At 45.7% G+C, this 14,392-nt stretch overlaps 1 protein-coding gene across 2 annotated transcripts in view; it reads left to right on the forward strand.

Annotated features, from left to right (window-relative positions):
* The first annotated feature begins 10,845 nt into the window (after positions 1-10,845).
* The window catches only part of Stard8 (StAR related lipid transfer domain containing 8), a 76,465-nt gene continuing 72,918 nt past the window's right edge, over positions 10,846-14,392 (forward strand). The window contains exon 1 of one of the 2 annotated variants that reach the window (XM_057759830.1): positions 10,846-10,872. The gene's annotated coding sequence lies outside the window, so the exon portion shown is untranslated. The remainder of the gene's footprint in view (positions 10,873-14,392) is intronic. The other variant, XM_057759832.1, reaches the window with a different exon arrangement.

The following is a 14,392-nucleotide window of genomic DNA, read 5'->3' on the forward strand; positions in this document are numbered from 1 at the left end:
ATAAAAGTCTTGGAGTGATCATGGATACAAGGGACATACCTAAACATAATAAAAGTAATATACAGAAAGCCGACATCCAACATCAAATTAAATAAAGAGAAACTCAAAGCAATTCCCCCAAAATTAAGAACAAGACAATGTTGTCTATTCTCTCTATACAGTACTCAAAGTTCTAGCTAGAGCAATAAGATATCTAAAGGAGACCAAGGGGATAGAAATTGAAAAGGAAGAAGTCAAAGTATCATTATTCACAGAAGATAGTATACATAAGGTATCCTAAAAACACCACCAGTGAACTCCTACAGCTGATAAACACATTTAGTCAAGTGCTAAATACAAGATTACCTTAAAAAAATTCACTAAAAATTCACTAAGCCTCCTATATACAAAGGATAAATGGCCTGAGAAAGAAATCCGAGAATCAATACCCTTTCCAGTAGCCTCAAATAATACAAAATATCATGTTGTAATTCTAACCAAGCAAGTGAAAGACCTGTATGGCAAGAGCTTCAAGTCTTTGAAGAAAGAAATTGAAGATATCAGAAGATGGAAAGTTCTCCCACGCTCATGGGTCAGTAGGATTAACAGTAAAAATATCAAATCTTACAAAAAAGCAATCTACAGATTCATTCGGTGCAATGCCCATCAAAATCCCAACGCAATTCTTCACAGACCTCAAAAAAACAATACTCAACTTCACATGAGAAAAAAATACCAGGATAACTAAAACAATCTGTATAATAAAGGAACTTCTGGAGGTATCATCCTCCCTGACTTCAAGCTTTACTATAGAGCTTTAGTAATGAAAACAGCTTGGTTTTGGCATAGAAACAGACACATGGATCAATGGAATCAAATTGAAGAGTCTGATGTAAATCCATGCACCTATGAACACCTGATTTTTGACAAAGAAGCCAAAAATATACAATGGAAAAAAGACATCATCTTCAACAAATGGTGCTGGCATAACTGGATGTAAGCATGTGGAAGAATGCAAATAGATCCACATCTATCACCCTGCACAAAACTCAAGTCCAGGTGGATCAATGATCTCAACATAAACTCAGTTATACTGGAGCTGATAGAATAGAAAGTAGGAAATAGCCTTGAATGCATTGGCACGGGAGACTACTTCCTGAATATATAATACCAGTAGCACAGACCCTGACATCGACAATTAATAAATGGGACCTCCTGAAACTGAAATTCTGATATTCTACAATACTCATAGATTGGTAAGTACCCCTAATTGTCATCAGAGCGGCAACTGATGGAAACAGATGCAGACTCAAACATTGGGCCCAGCTCAGGGAATCCTGTGAACAGAGGAAGAAAGGATTGTAGGAGTCAGAGGGTTCAAGGACATCACAAGAAAACCCACAGAATCAACTAACCTGAACTTATATGGGCTCACAGAGACTGAACCTATAACCAGGGAGCGTGCATGGGGTTGACCTAGGCTCCCTGCATATATGTTACAGTTGTGTAGCTTGCTCCTCTTGTGGAACTCCTAACATGGGAACAGGGGCTATCTCCACCTCTTTTACAGGCTTTTGGGACCCTATTCCTCATCCTGGGTCACCTTTCCCAGTCTTAATACACGGGGAGGTGCTTATTCTTACTACAACTTGCTATGCCATGTTTTGTTGATACTCATGGAAGACCTGCCCTTTCCTAAAGAGAAACAGAAGAAGTGGATTGGAGGGGGCAGGGAAGAGAAGAGGGATGGGGGGGGGGGACTGGGAACCTAGAAAGGAGGGGAAACTGGGGCCAAGATGTAAAATAAATAAATAAATGTCTTTAACAACAGCAACAACAAAATAAAAAAGTACTTGTCATGCAAGGTTAGCAACCTAAGTTCAACCCTGACAACTCACAGTGGAGGGAGAGAACCCACTCCCAGAAGGTGTCCTGTAACTTCCACACACATTCTGTGTCACACATGCACGCAGACCATACACACTTTGCATGCTTGATGATAATAAATAAAATTAAATTTCAAAATAATTACAGCTTCTTTTGGACCTGGCTCATCCCCTTCTGAAACCTCATGAGCTGGGCCTCCAGTGGGTGAGTTTCTCTTCACAGACACGTCTTCTGAATTACCACCACAATGACCCATTGTATATTTTTAAAGAAATATTTACCACGTTCAGGAAGCACTGATAAAACCCAGTGTTCTCACACTTACGGATGAGGAAAAACTGAAGCTCAGGGAAACACGCATTCCAGGTCAAATTGGCTCCTGACATTGGAGGCCGACTATGGTCTGCTTCTGATCTAACCTTTCTGTTTCTCATACCATTTATGTACCCTTGGGGTTGAGGTAGAAACTGTAGGAAAATCGTTAAACTGAGTTGCAGACACACTGTTGCCTTTCTAGAGCTCTGATTTGACTGAGAATCCTATAGTTTTATTTGTTCGATACAGTCACTCTGCACCGCATGCCACAGGCCACCTGAGTAAAGAGTCTCATATAGAATTGCTGCATTCCTTCCTTTAGATCATTAAAAATGCTATTCCCTCTGTCTGGAATACTTATTATTTTCCCCAATTCTACCCATCTTTCAAACCAAACATCATCTCTTCCCTTAAGTCTTTTAAATCTCTTGAATAGACCTTTATCTAGGCTCTGGTAACACTTTCCCACCTCTCCACTTGCATCTTCTCGGGTTCTATTTTAGATCAAAGCTCTTAGTCTTCTTGGCTTAACTCTCCTGTGGAACATGAGACAGCCCTGTGCTAGGGCAGGGGTCACATGTGAGCAGAGGGGAAAGTGGAAAAGCATGGGCTCAGATGTGTACTTCGGCCTGCAATTTGTCTGTGACAGTGGATAAGACTTGTCACCTCCAGTCTCTAATGGTAAACATATTTTTATTCCATCTTTGATACAACAGTTCTACTTTTAGGTACGTGTTCATGAGTAATAAAATCATGTTCTTCCTTTAATCCCAGCACTCGGGAGGCAGAGGCAGGTGGATCTCTGTGAGTTTGAGACCAGCCTAGTCTACAAGAGCTAGTTCCAGGACAGGCTCCAAAACCACAAAGAAACCCTGCTCCAAAAAAACCAAAAATAAATAAATAAATAAATAAAAAATCATGTTCTTAACAGGCTCTTAGAAGAACATATATAACACCCATTTTAGTAGTAAAAGTTGCAAAAAAAAAAACCCGCTCAAATGTCCACCAGCAAGTGAATAAACAGATTGTGCTGTATTTATGAAGCGTTCAATAAACATTGAATATTGTTACAAATTGTTGTGAAACACTGTCCTATGGGCTTAAAGTCATCATACACTCTTGGTTTGTTTGCTTTTCTAAGTCTGATTTACTTGAATTAATATGTTCATATGCAATCACATCCAAAGTTTTAGAAACAAACTTTCCTGTACAGTTTTTCTTTCTTTCAACATGCACACCTGCAGTAACACGCTAGTGTATAAGTATATGCATATAAACTTTTATACATTGTATGTATTTTTAGTTACAAAAATTTATTCACAATGATTGCTTCATTGCTTATCTAAGCACCACCTGCTGAGGACTTTTAATGTTTGTCTGTGTTTCTAGGACTGACCAGTTGGTATTGGCTATCCACTCAGGGGGCTCATCACCCCCTTCACCTTCTCTCAGAATTCGCTACCTGGAGCTGTTCACCTTGGGCTTGGGCCTCATGAAATTTCTCCCAGTCACATTGCTATGTCAACCGACGTTGCCACTGTTCATGTTTTTGTTTGGGTGATTTCATTGTCGCAGTTTCGGTGTCCTATAAGGACACATATCACAGCACATGTGGAGGTCTCCTTGCTTTTTTACTTTTTTTTTTTTAATTCTTTTTTAATTAAAATTTCCACCTTCTCCCCATTTCCCATTTCCCTCCCCTCCTCCCACATACTGCCCCCTCCCCCCACTCCCCTCCCCCTATCCCCACTCCTCTTCTCCTCCCCCCACACCATTCCCCCTCCCACTCGATACTGAAGAGCAGTCCAAATTCCCTGCCCTGCGGGAAGATGAAGGTCTTCTATCTTGGCCCCTCCCCCACACTGTTCCCTGAGCCTTAGGTATAGGGGACTGTGTGTGAATGTGTCAGTTAGGGTTGGACAGCCTGTGATCAGTTGTTCTCTGCGTTCTGACCAGGTGCAGTTTTCTGTAATAGTAGCTGTGATTACTCAAAAGAGATCACTAACAGGGCCAGACCTGGTGAAGTGACACCACAGAAACAGGGGTTGAGGAAGTAGAGCGAGTCCAGCCACTCCTCTGGTGACTCTTCCCGACCTCTGTGAAATTCTGACGGCCCGAATGAAAACGGCAGCATGCACTAGGCTATTGCTGGGACAAACACGACCATGGGGGCTTTTTGAACAAGTGTGGAAGATGTGGGGAATCTGGACTAGAAAAGCAGTTGAATACGGAAACCAGAGCTTTAACGGGCTGTCCTAGTAGGACGCTGAGAGACAGTGGCGCTGAGAGCTCTGAGGAGGCCCAGCTCAAGCGACTGCGGAGGGAAGCAAGGACTTTAACAACTGAGCTAGAGGCCACTCCTGTGATATTTTGAAGAGGAATCTGGCTGCTTTCTGCCTTTGTCTTAAGGGTTTTCCTGAGACTAAATTTAAAAAAACAAATGGAGTAAATCACTTCTGAAAAGGCAATGTATGTCCTGTGGCATTTGTATATTCCAAGTATGTAATTTTCTTTTTGATTTTACAGGCAATTACAATGAAGAGATTGTTTCGCGTCTCAGAAGTGACTCTGGACTTTTAAAGCGTGTTGAGGCTGAAAAGCTATGGGGACTTTCAAAGTTGAAGTACATGTATTTTGCACTATGATGCAGCTCCTAGCCTATGAGTGGCAGGGGCTGGAATGCGGTGGTTGTATGAGAACGTTCCCCATACGCTCATGTGCTTGAATACTTGGTCTCCACTTGGTAGAACTCTTTGGGGAGGATTAGGAAGTGCAGCCGTGTTGGAGGAGGTGTGCACTAGTAGTGGGTCTTGAGTTCTCAAAAGACCTGTGCCCGTCCCACTGCCTCTGCTTGCGGATCAAGATGTGAGCTCTCAGCTGTTCCTCACACCACACCCTTGCTCGCTACCATGGACTCTAATCCTCTGCAACTGTAAGGTCAGTTAGGCACTTTCTCTTATAAACTGTCTTGATTACGGTGTCTTGGCATGGCAACAGAAAAGTAACTAAAACATGCTCCCTTGCATGTGGCCTCATGGGGTGCTGATGGATGCAAGGAGTGGAACATTAACTGAAGTAGGATCCCGCTATGACTCCCGCTATGCAGCTAGGAGGAAGTCACCATCTATGCTGGGGGATGATTTAGTGATGTGGCTGTTTTACACACAGTCTTGTTACTAACCCTTCATCCATGCTCCCGTAAGTAAGCCCAGTAAATCCACTGACTGCCCCAGCTAGACTTGGATGGAATGGTAACTTTGGACTATAACTTGTGTGTATCTTTCAAGAACACTTCGTGCAGCCCAAATCGTCATCTCTGTATCTTCGAGGGGAAGGTATTACAGAACACCAAATTCTACCAGATTAAGTAATAAGTGAATACATGACTAAAAGCAAAAGGTCTGGATATAAGATCATGTGATCTGTTGGTAGAATGTGCTGGATGCCAGTTTGAGCAGCTTTCCATTGAAGCTGTTCCACTAGAAAGCTGCTCTCTCAGGAGAAATTCCTGCCTTCAAACCCCTGTCTATAAGAGCACAGCTATCACAGCTTCTTTCCAGAGAGGCAGACTTCTGCTTGGAGATTATAGCACAGATGTTTGTCTCCTAGGAGCACTTGTGCACTTCTATTCTTCCAGCAATGGTCAGAAAGGAAGATCCAACCTTTCGAAAGTTTCTTCTTTCATATATACCTTGTCTACTATGTAGTAGATATCAAATAAATATTTATGGAGTGAATTACTAGACAACAAAAGATAAGGATTAAATAGATAAATATATAGATGCTTTAATGAAGTGTGGATTTTATTCTTTCTTTCAAAAATCATATCACAGGCCGGGCGGTGGTGGCGCACGCCTTTAATCCCAGCACTTGGGAGGCAGAGGCAGGCGGATCTCTGTGAGTTCGAGACCAGCCTGGTCTACAGAGCTAGTTCCAGGACAGGCTCCAAAACCACAGAGAAACCCTGTCTCGAAAAACCAAAAAAAAAAAAAAAATCATATCACAGTTATTTGCATGTGTAGTCGTGGGGGCAAGGTCAGTGTCACTGCACTGGCTCAGGTCAGAAGTTGGCTCGCAGGAATTGGTTCCCTCCTTCCATCCCGTGAGTCCCAGGGATAGAAGTCAGGTTGTCACACTCGGCAACAAGTGCCTTTACGTGCTGAGCCTTATCATTGCTCCAGTTTGCCTTTCTTTTTGCCTGTCACCTTCCTGGCTCAAGCTGGAAAAGGAATGGATTCTGCTCTCCCGTGAGCTCCCTGACTGAACTGTGTGTAAGTATCTTTTACGGGCCCATCTTTTAGGCCATGGAGGCTGAGGGAAACCCGGGAGGTTTGTTGGAAAGATGTTTTCATGTGCACATCTAGTGACTAGCAGCTGTATTACACCGAAGCCGGTGCGTCATCTTTGGATGATTTAGAAAGCTCTAACTACTGCATCACTTGCAGTTGCCGGTACCCAAGTCTTCCTGTCAGCAGAATGTAGGGCTCTCCATGGCAATCACCCTTAGAATTCAAATATTTATTCCATTAAAAAGCAGTAGGAAAACAACTTTCCTAGGAAGCAGGAGACCTAGATCCAGCCAAACCTGAGCCCTGCCACTGGCCTGCTGTGTACAACTGGGTAACCCCTTTCCTTATTCAGGCCTCATGTTCCCATTTTGCACAATGAGGGCTTTCAAACTGGGTTCTCTGAAAGAATTCTAGCTCAAATGTGATTTAATATGGATCTTCTAATGCAGTGTTTTGTACCGTTCTGCCTGTACACCACGGGATTGTTCGCGAGTTGGGCAAGGGGCTGGAGATTGAAACACACGTGCGTGCGGACACACACACACACACACAGAACGAGAGAGCGAGAGCGAGAGCGAGAGAGAGAGAGAGAGAGAGAGAATGAGTCATCCCTGAAACAAGAATGTCTCCTTTTATTGTGTTCCAGGGCAGCTTATATAGGGCTCCCCTTGACTAATGACCGTGCCCTAGCTCCTGGGATTTTCCAGCTGCAAGTCTACCAGCAACCGCTCTGCTACCATCAGGAACTCATGAGGGTCTTGTGCTCAGAGCAGCTGCAAGCACAGGAAAACAAACTGTTTACTCTGGCAGGCAAGTGGTCATAGAAAATTCAAGGTCTAAGGGCCGCAGTCCCCAACAGTGTTTCTAAGCGCGGTTCAAGAATCCCTGGACCATTTTCTTTAAAAATACCCTTTTTCCTTTTTTTTTTTTAGTTTTGAGATTGTGTTTTAATTTCAACATTTCTCCCTTCCCTTTTCTCCCTCAAAACCTTTCCTCCCTATACCTTCCTGCTCTCCTTCAAATTTATGGTCTCTCTTTTCATTAATTGTTATTGCATGCATATGTGTGTATTCATATATATAATATGTATATGTATTCCCAAATATATCCTGGTGTGTCCATATAAAGTTACTTGTATGCACGTTTTCAGGGCTGACCATTTAGCACCCAGCAGCTAATTGGTATGCTCTTCCCTGGGGACAACCTCCTCCTGTTCCCAGTTTTACTGAGTCATATATAATTCTTTGTATAGTGTTGAGGCTTCATGGGCTTTCCCCCATGTATCTTGGTCTGTTTGGTTCGTATGTTCCTTGTTCATCTCATATTGGGGCAGTCATGGGTGAGTCTTTACTGATGTAGCTTCTGATGTTACTAGGAGACACACTTTCACAGCAAAGTCCATACGCAGAATTGTAGAGCTCAGTCCCAAGACGTGCGTTGATGAAACAGCCTTCCTGGCTGTCGGGGCAGAGCTTTCCAGGCGCTCCCCTTCTACCTTCTCTGATTGTTACAATCCCCACATCCCTCAACCTAAGAAAGAAGGCTTACTGCCTATTCCACTTACCCATCATAGCAGGTCTTCATGCCAGGTAGTGGAGACCCACCTGGACTAAGAGCCCTCATGTGTATGGAGAGGGACAGAAGAACTGGGAACTTGTGTGAATGGAGACCACCCCACACCTTCACATCAAGCCTGCTTGCTCCCTTGTTCATGATGACAACAGCCCTGAGAGATGGGTAGAGATTTCTAAGATCCTAGCTTAGCCAGGAAACCTGAGGGTCCCTTCTAAGGTGATCACACAACCCAAAGTAGCTGGGGTTAGATTTGAACTCATGGAAGGATGATGCTAAATCAAGGCTGCCACTGCCCTTTCAGGGCCAAGGAATCAGGAGCATCTAGGACAGGAAAAGGAGGAAGGGATTAGCATTTAAAGAATGTTCAGTGGAACCCAAACACGTTATCTCATTAGCTCCTAACAGCACAAGTGTGAAGCCACAGCCAGGCTTAGAGGAGGGATGGGGCTCTGATAAAGGCACAGTGTTAAGAGACAGATTCAAGATGTAAGTCTGCCAGGCTTCAAGGCAGTGAAGTGTGCCAGGCTTCAAGGCAGTGGCTTCTTCATTGATAGCAAATAACGTGTGTTGAGAACTTCAGTTATGCTAGTTGTATTCCTAAGTCCTGTAACTCCATTAGTTTAACTCCCCAACAAAATGGGTGTTCTTATTATCTTTTGCTGCACAGATGGGAAAACTAAGACAGCAGCAGGCCTAGGGCCACCCAGTTAGCGAGTAACAGAGCTGGGTTGGAATCTGGGCAGTCTACTTCTGGAGCTCATGGACTTGGCCACTTCAAGGCTTCACTCATGTGGAAGGTCAGGGTTGAAACGGAAGCCTGTGGCTTTCTAAGGCCAGTGTGGAATGCTGTGCCTTACTGCTTGCTGAATGAATACCAAAGCCACAGAGGTTCTACTTCCTCCCAGGGGCTGAATCTAAAGGCAGAGATAAACTCCGGGGAACAAGGGACTACGGCCATCATCGAGAGCAAACACACTCCCTAGCCCGCAGTTGCTGCCTAGTTGTCCATGCTCAGGCTTCTAGTTGGAGGGACAGAGGGTCCATATTCAAAGAGATGCTTTCTCTGTGCCTTGGTTTGTCGTGCCATGCAGTGGACCTTCTCCCTTTAAGCCTGCACTCAGCTGGAGGTGGCTGGGAAGGAGCCACTGGTCTTAGCTGTTGCTATCTTTCTGACTTGGCCCAGCAGATCTCTATCTAAGCTACTTCTCAGACTAGAGCAGGGGAAAGGGTGGGGGAAGAGTTCCCCAGACTCCTCAGTACATAAATGGGGAAAGCGAGGGTCACAGGTAAGTTGTAAGCATATCTAGGAGAAGACTCTCTGAATAAACTTCAGGACAAAAACCACAGATAAAGAAAGTCCTCAAAGGCAGACAGAGGCATGCGCAAAGCAGGCATGGGGCCTTTCAGGGTCCTAGGACTTGGCCCTCTGCCGGACCAATTTGGCCTCTGAAGGGGAAGTGAGGCCACTGAGAGTAAGTTATTCTGGGCCTCATGGTGACAAGCCCTTCCCCCAGAGACCCAAGCCTGGCTCTGTGCCATGGGGTCCCCAGGGGACTCTGGACAGCAGCCATGGCACCCTGCCTTCTGAAGTCTGGGGAAGGGTGGGTGCTGTGCGGAAGGATCACTGTTTCTAAATGGCTTCCTGCCCAGAAAGCCTCCAGAACTGCCCACTGCTCCGTTACTGCTGTTAGAACTGACTTCATAACATCCAGAAGGTTCAAGTTTAGGTTTGGGGATTTGAAGGGCTCTTGGCATGGCTGCAGATTAAGGAGGGACGTCATCTTCTCTGAGTTAAAACATACACATGCAACCTATGTGAGCTAGGAGAGAGCCGCTCTGCCTTGAGGCAGGGGAATGGATGAAACAGCCTTTTCTGTCTAGGGGGTGTGGTCTGACTTTCTGTGGACTCCCAAGGGGCAGTTCAGGAATTCTGAGAGATGTAATTGCCCACAATAGGGTTTTTCCAGTCTTGCCTTGTACCTCACTCCGTAACAAGAGTCATATCAGAGAATGAAAGCCCTAACCCTGCCTTTGACAGCCCAGTCAAGAACACTGAGATCCAGAAGGCAATAACCTCTACAAGGTGCCAGACCAAGGCAAGATTGCTGGCTTTAGAACAGGGCTGGAGAAGGACCACCCTGATGCAGGGCCAGAGCTCCTGTCTGAAGGTTGTCCAAAGCCACAGACTTTCCCTTTCCACTGCCTGCCTTCACGCCTTCACAGGTCCCTGGGCAGGAGTTGCTCCTCAGTCCTTTCCGGCACTCTCTACAGCTCGCTTGTGGTCTTGGCTGTGCCTGGAGCCGCCAGGGATAGCTTGTGTGTTCCTTGGTAGGCTAGGAGGCAAGCTGGCCAGTGTACCAACGTACAGGTGGCAGGATGAGCATGTAAGCCAGTAGACAGTCTGGAAACCCAGGCTGGGGAACTGTGATAGTCAGGGAATTTCAATCAGTGTCCGCTGCTCGGCCCAGCCAACTGGCTTACTGTGCGGAGTTTGAATCAGTGGCCCGCCTCCTGGTCCCTCCTCCTTAGCCAGTCTCTCTCCCTCCCTCCTTCCCTCTTTCCAGTCTTTTCCTCCCTTCACTTTCCCGAAGGGGCCTGCTGTTGAGCTGTTGAGCTGAGCAGGCTGCCGCTGTCTGCCTTTCCCCTCCCAGCGCCGCTAATGGAGCGCAGGGACAGGGCTGGCTCTCACAGAGCCCCGGGGCTCTTTTTGCTTTCCTCTTAGATAGAGGGTTCCAGCCCAGCAGAGTCCTGCTGAGCCCCCTGCAGCTTCGCTCACCCCACCATGCCTCTGCTGGATGTATTCTGGGCTTGCTTCAGGAAAGTCAAGGTAAGTGTCTGCTCAGCTGCAGTCCAGTTAGGGCCCCAGTTCATGGGAGAAGCAGGCAACTGAGCCTATTGCACGGTAGCTGGGAATGCCTGGTTAGCCTCTGAGACTGGCTAAGGCTCTTGGAGCCAGAGAGGCTTAGGTTCAACCCTCACCCCTTGTCACTTAACTGAGTCTCTGAACTTCTACTTCTTTCCTATGGAAACGAGTAAGTGAGGTGGCTCTTTTTTTTTCCCCCAGAAAATTTGTCTCCAGGTTGTCTCTTCCCAAGCCTGCCCCACAGAGATAAGATACATGAGCTCTTTGAACTTCACTCTCGCAGCTTTAAAAATTAAGAGAGCTAAACCAGCTTTGGACAGTAAGGGCCTGCTGCTCCTGGTCACATGGCAGCAAATACTTGCAAACACGAAGGACTAAGGTGTGACATTTCTAGCATGATGCCTGGCATGTGGCATCCACATAAGTAATGGTGTGTGTGTTATTATTAACATTGAAATCCATCAACATGTAACATCTATTGTGCCCCAGGTACCAGGGAGCTACACAGGGCCAAAATGGTATGGCTTGTATCCTTCAAAAGGAAATGAGAACCATGACAGATGTTCATCAAGCTGTCATTGCGTGTCAAGCACATACTACATAGGCAGGCAGGCAGGCAGGCAGGCAGGCAGGCAGGCAGACAGACAGGTAGGCACTACATGTCTGTTGAAGGCCTATGCTAGCCTGGTCAGGGGAAATGCAGGCGCACAGCAGAATCCATGGGAACGCAGAATGCAAGATTTCTTTTAAGTACCAAGGCACTAATGTGTATTTAGAATCTGCATGTGCCAGACCTGGGTGATCTTCCTCACTATCTAGTACTTTCCCTCTTTGATAGTTGTAGAGGAGACACTGTAAGTGGCAAAGTGATACACCAGTACCCAGCTATGGCTGGCAGCGTTGGGGTCTGCACTCTAAAGTCTGTGCTTTCCTTGATATAATATGGCTCCTCAAAGTACAGTCTGCTGGCAAGACTTTTGAGCAACTGGCCTTACTCTAAGATAGGATGGAAGACTTGCTGGGGCTCTTAGCGAAGAAAACTCCAGTCCACCCAGAGGGACTTGGAACGATTTCACAGGAGGTCACATCTGGCTTGAGCCTGAAGGTGGAAGGAAGAGATGCGTCTGCCCTGTCACTCCACACAGCGAGGCATGGAATCCCAGGAATCCCTGGCAGAAAATGCAGGAGCAATAATTGGCAGAGGGTGGAGAGTCTGGAAGTTGGTGCAAGAACTGATGATGATGGCAATGGTGCTGGTGGTGCTGGTCCTGGTGGTGGCAGTGTTGGTCCTGGTGGTGGCAATGCTGGTGCTGGTGGTGCTGGTGCTGGTGCTGGTAGTGCTGGAGCTGGTGGTACTGGTGCTGGTGCTGGTATTGGTGGTGGCGGTGCTAGTGCTGGTGGTGCTGGTATTGGTGCTGGCGCTGGCGCTTGTGGTGCTGGTGGTAGCGGCGGGCTAAGAGAAGGGGAAGAATTCATGGTGGGGATCAACTGAGGAGTTGGAAGAGAGCTGGAAAAGAGAGTAGGAAATGGGGTTACTCCTCAAAGACTTTGAAATTGATGTGGGGGCCCATGGTCTTCTTTTACTGGGGGAAGGGATGTTCCAGTGAGAACTTTGCCTATCTGTGATAGAGCTGGGGATAAAGCAAAGGAAATGTAGTTTTTGTAAATATATATTATATTATATATTAATTCAACTCAATGAAGTAGTCTTTCTTTGGAAATTATTGAGCCTTTCCAATGGGGTTATGGTTCAAATGATATTTCTTTTTCTTTTTTGACTTTTCGAGACAGAGTTTCTCCATGTAGCTTTGGAGCCTGTCCTGGAACTCACTCTGTAGATCAAGTTCGCCTCAAATTCACAGAGATCCGCCTGCCTCTGCCTCCTGAGTGCTGGGATTAAAGGCGTGCACCACCACTGCCCGTCCAAATGATATTTCTTTTTACAAAATAAGATTGAGAACAGTTTTATTGTCTGCTTTTAGCAAAATTAAATACCGCGACACTGTTTCCCTATATGTTTTAAAATCATTACTCTTACCCATGAAATCCAGAAGTCGAGGGCCTGTATTTTTAGGGCCTGGGAAGCTGATTTTACTAATGTAGGCATCTAATCAAATGGATGGGTTTAGGTGAAGCACTCCAGCAGTCCCAGCAGGCAAGGGTGACATGGAAGGGTCCCAGTGGAGAGAACGGTTAGGAAGGAAATTGCTGCAATGGCCGCGAGGCTCGGTACGGGCAGGGAGGAGTTCCTGAAGAGTTGGGTAGAATAATAAAGAAAAAGGAAAGGTGAATTTAAGGTGATTTCGGGGTTTGGAGCCTGAGAGGGCCCATCTGCTACCCCATCAGTGAATTATGCTAGGTGCTTCACTTGATTGCATAGCCCTTTGTATTCATTAGCCCAGGGTTCTCAGCAAACATCCCTGATTCATGACAGGCTCTTCAAAAGCACTAGACTACAGAAATGAAAAGAGGAGGTCGGAGGTTTCCAGCCCAGATGCAAGAAGCATATATGATTCCATGCATGCATGTGCCCATGAACACAGCATGTATGTGTGCATGTGTGCACATTCAGCCATAAACACAGTCGTACACAGGTACGTAGACCAGCAGTTCTCTAACTATGGGTTGCAACCACTTCGGGGTCGAATGGCCCTTTCACAGGGGTCACCTCAGACCATCAGAAAATACCAATATTCACATTACAATTCATAACAGTAGCAAAATTACAGTTATGAAGTAGCAATGAAAATAATTTTATGGTTTGGAGTCACCACAACATGAGGAACTGTATTAAGGGGAGTCACCTCAGACCATCAGAAAACACCAATATTCACATTATAACTCATAGTGGTAGCAAAAATACAGTTATGAATTAGAAGTAAAAATAATTTTATGGTTGGGGGATTACCACAACATGAAGAACTATATTAAAGTGTCTCCATGTCAGAAAGGTTAAAAAACACTAAGTAGAAACATGCACATACAGCTACATACAACTACATACCCCTCCAAGCACATGTATGAAGATATACAGATTCAGGCATATCCACAAAATTAAGTAGAGTACAATATTACATGTGTATATATGCACATGTACATGTGTGTGTAAGAATGTTTGCACACATACACACCCAGAAGCGGGGAATGCAGGAGCACTGTTGTCATATGTGATCTTTAGCTTGCCAGATCCACACTTAAACCTGAGCCTCCTGTCCCCTTTTCCAACACTATTGCTTTAAGGCGCCAGTCAAAGGCTGGATGCTCTGGATCTGTCAGCCTGCTCCAAGGAAGCTGCTGTTTGGAGCAACCCACCCTCTCAGAGTCAGGCCTCCCCACACACAGTTGCACAGCTGTGAAAAGGCTGCCTGAAGGTGACCCATGGCTGTGTAGAGCCCGATACAACTGGCAGACCCTGCCCATCATCTAATCCTGCCTTCTTGTAGCCTTGATACGGAAGCCAAGCCCCAGTAACTCCATACTCGAT

This window comes from Chionomys nivalis, chromosome X (assembly GCF_950005125.1).
Source record: "Chionomys nivalis chromosome X, mChiNiv1.1, whole genome shotgun sequence".
In the NCBI taxonomy this organism is placed as follows: Eukaryota; Metazoa; Chordata; class Mammalia; order Rodentia; family Cricetidae; genus Chionomys; species Chionomys nivalis.